General features: G+C 30.7%; 1 long non-coding RNA gene across 1 annotated transcript; it reads left to right on the top strand.

The window, feature by feature from the left end:
- The first annotated feature begins 656 nt into the window (after positions 1–656).
- On the top strand, positions 657–2,620 carry LOC113317319. Its single transcript, XR_003343425.1, has 3 exons — positions 657–1,396; positions 1,646–1,694; positions 2,257–2,620. It is a non-coding gene; the product is annotated as an uncharacterized LOC113317319 (long non-coding RNA).
- Positions 2,621–6,587: the final 3,967 nt, after the last annotated feature.

Here is a 6,587-nt window from a genome sequence, read left to right as displayed (position 1 = left end):
TTTTTCAATCTCCTTTCTTCTTAATTAATTGGATATCACACATGTCATCAACTTTATTCTTAGAAATATTTGTTGAAGAAGACTAACATTCCAAACTTTTAATGGTTGAATGATAAGATTCGTCGCCATTGTTACCTGATAGTTAATAAAATTTATGAAAGAACGTAAATCCTGGAATACCAAGTATCGATGGTGATTTCATTTTATATAATTTTACAATTTTCTACAAACTAATAACAATTTTCTTCAGTAATACTTCGTGCAATTATAATATTTGATCAAGTAAATGAGATTTTATATTTTAAACCATAACTCTATAAAGATTCATTCTTAAGATATTTGGATGTTTAAAATATAAACCACGTGATATTTAGGTCATTAAAAAATCACAAGACTAATTTTGGCATTAGAGATTTGTTGAGTAAGTCGATGTTTCTTATGCCCAATCCTGCATCTATTGGTTTGCATAGTTTCCACTAGTCCATAAATTGAAACATTCTAGTCCCATACCATAACCCCACCAATATATATTTTTTTTTGAAGTTTTGGTTGTTTGTTGATTAACACCTTGGTAAAATAATTCACATAAAAAATATTTAAATAGAAGAGAATACAACTTTCGAAAACACAATTTTGTTGAGTTCCAAATGGTCGTAATAGTCGAACCATCAAACTTTTCTCTCTCCTTATTTTTCTCTGCAACTTTATATTTTAACATAAACAATTATCTTCTTTACAGAGTAGTTATATTCAACCATTGGTAGTTATCTTCATCTTCTCCATTTTATTCTTTTAACCATCTTCTCATTTTCTGCCGGAATTTTAATTTAATTTAAGATTCGGGTAGATTTATTTAATCTAATATATATCTAAATAAAACAAATTGCATTACAACAATTGGTATCGTAAATAGTTTGTATTTCTGATAACGTGTGGCAAGTTTGTGCCATTACGGTTTCTCATACCTCTTGGAGGACTTTCGATTTCATTCAATCATCCACAGACGTGATGACCAAAGATTACATAATTCGATGAAGAATTTGGGCATATTACTTCTCTCATGGAAGCATCATATATTCTTGGAGAGTATCCAACAAAATGGTGATAAACCATTAGAAGGTTTCAATTGTGAAAACTACTGTCAAACCCGTTTTTCTGTTTTTTCTACTCTCAAACCCACAGGCGTACAAAGTCATGCGCGCACCCAGTTTGACAGACAAAATTTCTCTCGGGCCCATAATTTCCCAAATTCCATTTTCGTTTTGTATTTATTCCCAAACTAACCTCCAGAGAGGCGAGAGAGAAGGTGATGATTTTATCAACAAAGAGTCGATGAAGGTCGTCATCAACAGTGGTTTATGGTGATTCAATCAACAAAGATGACCTCGCAGATAAAGTACATATCTCTCATCATTTAATCTAGATCTATCTTTTGAGATTACTAAAAAAAATTTAGGGTTCCTTACTGATTTTGTTTTATCTCCCTATGTTTAATCTGGTTCGAAAACACATGGTCAGATTTCGATTCAGATATCTTAATCTTTTTTACCCATATTATCGATTTGAATTTCTTTAGCTTTTAATTTTGTATCTTATTTGATTTTTTTCTGATGATTTGGTTGATTAAGTAATTTTGTTTTTTTAGGTGAAAAGAAAAGCCATTCTTTGACAGAATCTGTATCATCAAAACTAAGGTGCGTCCACTGCTAACAATTTGAACACTGCTAAGTAAAGTACACCACTTTTAATCTTGTAAATGTGAGATTTTTTAATGTCATTATATATTCTAACCATTTACACATTGTTAAGGACACTACTTAAATTTTTCTGCATACTCTATAAGAAATCATATCGTGTTTTCCTTATCCTATAGAAAGTGGGGTGATAATTGGTGATCAAATGTTACCATCTAATCAGATTTATAGAATTAAATGTGTTTTCTTTCTTATGTCCTGTTATATCTCTTTCAAAATTTTGGAGTAAATTAAAAAAAAAAATTATGAGCTACTGTCAAAATTCATATTAAGTTTTAAGTTCTAAACTTCTAATTGTACAGATCCTATGCAAATGGTTAAAGTAACCGTTCAATTTTAGTAAGTGCATGCTGAAATGTTATGTCGATTAAGCGCTGAGAAATTATTCATGTGGATAGTATGCATAGATTATTCATTTGGGAGTGCAACACTGTTATTACACAAAGGGACTGTGTACAAACATTTTTGTAATTTTATGTGTCCTATACGTTTGGATATGCAGCCACCGGTGTGAAAGTAAAATGGAACAATTAGCGTAACAATGTGGATGGAAGAGGATTCACTAAATATGTGAAGGGTGGTGAAACCACCAGTAGTCATCCCAGTCAGGGGTTCAGATCGTTTAATGGAAAAATGTTAGAATTCGGTCTTTATTTCACTTTCAGTAGGAGAACTTTTGAACTCTATTCAAGTTGTGGTCGTCTTGTGGTCTCCTCACTGTACTAATATGATCGTCTTGTGGTCTATTTTTTTCATTTGGTTTCTCTTGAGTTTTTTCTAGGAACAACAAATAAATCATTCATTGTTTTCACCGACTAGCAAGGAGAGAATAGACTGAGAATTTGAATATTTTTTCTTGCAGATTGTGATGGTGGCTGGTACGTAGTGCCACTCTAGTTGATGATGAACAACTAATTGTATTTTGTTGTAATCGTAAGACTTATTATTTTATTGTAGTTGAAGGATTTTTGTAAGTTCACTTTTATGGTTTTTTAGTGTTTGGTGTTTATATTGTTGCATGCATTTTTCTGTAGTGGTTGCATAATCTGTTATGCGGTCACTAAAATGGCTGCATAACCTGTTATGTACCAGAGAAAATGGTTGCACAAGACATTATGAAACATTTTTTTTCCCTTCAAGTGCTTAAAGAATGGATGCATAATCTGTTATGCATTTGAAAAAATAGATGCATAATCTGTTATGCAACTACAAAAATGGCTGCATAACTTGTTAACTTATTATGCAGTCATGAAAATGGATGCATAATGCATCATGCAGCCTTTTTTTTTCTCGTTAGTACGAAAATCAACCGATAAATGGCTGCATAATATGTTATGTAGCTATGAAAATGTATGCATAATCTGTTATGCAGCAAAAAAATGGTTACATAATGCATTATGCAACTACCTATTTGTTAGTGCTAAGATAATAAAATGGCTGCATAATCTGCTATAGAGCTACAAATATGGCTGCATAACCTGTCATGCATCCGAGAAAATAGAGTTTTACATTCGAGAAAATGGCAGCGTAACCCATTTATGCAACAAAGTTTTTGTCAGCATTAAAATTGACCAGAAAATGGCTGCATAACATGTTATGCAACTTCAAATTTTGTTGCATATTTTGTTATGCAGTCCAGAAAATGACCGCATAATTCACTATTCATTTTTTTTTGTGAAAATGTTATTTTTTAGGTTTGTACCGCGTTTTAATGGGTGCATAATTAAATAAGTGGATGCATGCACCAAAATATGGTTGTACAATTTGTTATGCATCCTTTGTGGTGGTTGCATAACGTGACATGCATCCTTTTTCTTTGTTAGAATGTTATTAATTTTAGGCATATCAATCGTTTTAGTGGTTACATAACCTAACTAGTGGATGCATAAATTAAAATACGGTTGAATAATTTGTTATGCATCGTTGTGGTGTCTGCATAATGTGTTATGCATCCTTTATGGTGGATGCATAATGGTGATGTATCCAGTTTCTGAAATTTCTCCCTAAAATTACAATCACCATTTGATTTTTTTCGTAAAAAAATCAAATTTGATATTGTTGTTTGTACTCGTTTTGTAGAGCTCTTTAAATGCTTTCCAACGAGATAAAATCTGTAAAATTCCAAGGCACGGTTTTTTAGATGTGCTATAATCAAGTTTGTATACCAATTATACCCCTGAAAAAATAGGACGCATAACTCGTTATGCAGACTCTTTACTGAGCAGATAGAAAATCAAAAATTTCTTCCTTTTACAAGTAAACATATTAAGGATAACTTTGTCTTGTTACTCTCTTTTTATAATTTTGAATAATTATGGGTGTCACGGTAGCTGAAAAATATTTTGGGCCTACCAATAAGAATAATATTTTTTTTGGGCCTTAGCCTAATTTTTCCATTTCAATTCTCCCGTCGGTTTACATACATGTAGTACAAAATTTTGTTTGAAATTTATTTCTGTTCAGGATTATTGTATTAATCATGTATTTCGATTTATGAGTGTAATTGAATGTTATGTAGCTATATATTATTATCAATGAAGTTTGGGGCTTTCATGCTCCGCATTCCTTCAAGAAAAAAGAAAACACAGTTTTTCCAACAATATTTAAAATATACAACCTCCAACCCGCTAATATAGAATTAAACTTTGAGATTAGATATTCAAAACTTCATATTCAATAATCAAATTTGAATGGTTAAATGCCCAATACTTCTCATCACCCTTCATCAATTTAACTCTCAATTCTTCTGCCGTAATAATTTTCATTTCTTGAATGACCCCTCTACTGAAATGAATAAAAGATTTGGTGAAGTTTGAGATCGTCCGGAATAAGTTTTGTAAAATAGGCGTATTTTTTTCAAATTAATTATGTTGATCATATTATAAGAGAATATTAGAAAAATTAAGGAAAACAATTAATGAAGAAGATGAATGAATTGAGGATAAGAGGTAATTACAGAGAGGGGAGAGAACTAACTGATGCTAACGATAGTTATATATATATATATATATATATATTTGTATTGCAAGGAATCTGATACACTTTTTTTCCTAATAGAGTAACATGCACATTATCAGAAAGTGGGGAAAAAACGGAGCATTTATCCACAACATATTAAAAGTAATTTATAGGGAAGCGAAGTCAAATTTGATAATGGAAAATTTTAGTAGCATTCAAGGATCTTTCTGGTCCTGAATATAAGTAACTACAATCCTCTTTTCCATCTTCGGCATGGATGACTTCATTCGTTCTTCGGATTTTAGTGTCTCCCGATGTCCTAGTTTCTCAATCCTTTCAATTCGTATCTCCTTTGGTAAAAATAAAATCCCCCTTCAATTTTAAATTTATTTCTTACGATGAGAAATATATTCTCGAAACCCTTAATCTTTGTTGCAATAGAAACATTCGTAGATGAGATACTTACCTCTCTTGCATGATTCCAAGTTGTCGAATTGGTGGAGAAATAGTTGCAAATGAAAGTATTGTTGAACTTTTGACGAAAAATTATTTCTGTAGTAGATTCTGGGATCATGCAAGTAGACACAATTATTTATCAAATCGATGACTTCAATTAGATATTTAAGGTAGGTTTTTATGTTTCTTGTGTTGGTATATTAACCTACTATCTTGGAGTATTTAATGATGTTAATTTATCCTTGTTGCCTATCTTAATTTAAGCAGATATAACACATATCGATCTAACAGTTTTATAATATCCTAATTGTTGCTTCTCTTAGTGTACCGTCTTTTAATATTTATTTATTTTTGTGTGTGTATAAGTGCAGCTTATTATTAGGGGAGAAAAGATTTTTGTTTTGTTTTGTGCATGAGTAGGTAGATGATTTCATACTGAAGTACTACTTTATGGTGCAGTTGATTGTTTCTAATATAAGAGTATATGTCCATACCCAGTGCATAGGCACGGAGATAGATGGTATACAAAATATGATGTTTTCGATGAATGATACCCGAAATATAACTTTCTATTTTTTTATCTAGAAAATCCTAATTTACGTTTAATATCGAAGATTGAAATATAATGTCAACAATATTCACTACTTACAAATGTGATATTAAAACCACTTAATTAAAGATGAAATTTATTGTCCATATTATAAACTGTAAATTCATCTTTACACATTAATCTTCTTTTAATTAACACTTATTCACATTTTTAAAACATAAACAAACTTTCAATTTATGATCCGCTAAAATCAAACTTTGTTTATATATTTACGAATTTTACCCATCAAATGTTTGATGATAAACGTTATGTTGAATTTTGGTTTGTATATACGAAATGTATGGTACAATTTATTTATTTTTATCATATTTATTAGCAAATGAATATGTAGTTTGTATATTGTTTTTATTTTATGATATAAATTTCTTTTCTTGTGTAAATATATATGCGCCACTATTTATGTAGAGATAAATACTGGTTTTTAGTTGTTCCCTATTCGACCTAAGAGAGAAAATGGAAGCAGAAAGTTTTAGTGAAATCAAAGAAACAGTGATTGAGATTTTGAAGAACGCATACATGGATGAGATGATTGAATATAAAGTAAGAAATATTGCTTCAGAGAAAATCGGAAGTATGGATCTCTCACTTCCTGAACCCAAACAATTCGTTAGAGATGTCCTTGAATCTTTTTTACTCTCTAAGGTGGAAGAAGAAAAACCAGTATCAATATCAGAAGAAACAACAACGGTATAAGAAGAAGAACTACCACTAATATCACAATCACCAGAGGAATTACTGAAGAAAAAATGATAGTTGAAAAAAGAATGGAAACAAAACCTGGGATCGATAAAAAAAGATAATGCGGGCTA

The sequence above is a fragment of the Papaver somniferum genome, chromosome 10 (genome assembly GCF_003573695.1).
Source record: "Papaver somniferum cultivar HN1 chromosome 10, ASM357369v1, whole genome shotgun sequence".
In the NCBI taxonomy this organism is placed as follows: domain Eukaryota; kingdom Viridiplantae; phylum Streptophyta; class Magnoliopsida; order Ranunculales; family Papaveraceae; genus Papaver; species Papaver somniferum.
The sequence above is the reverse complement of the archived record's forward strand: the minus strand, read 5'-3'. Positions and strand labels throughout refer to the sequence as shown.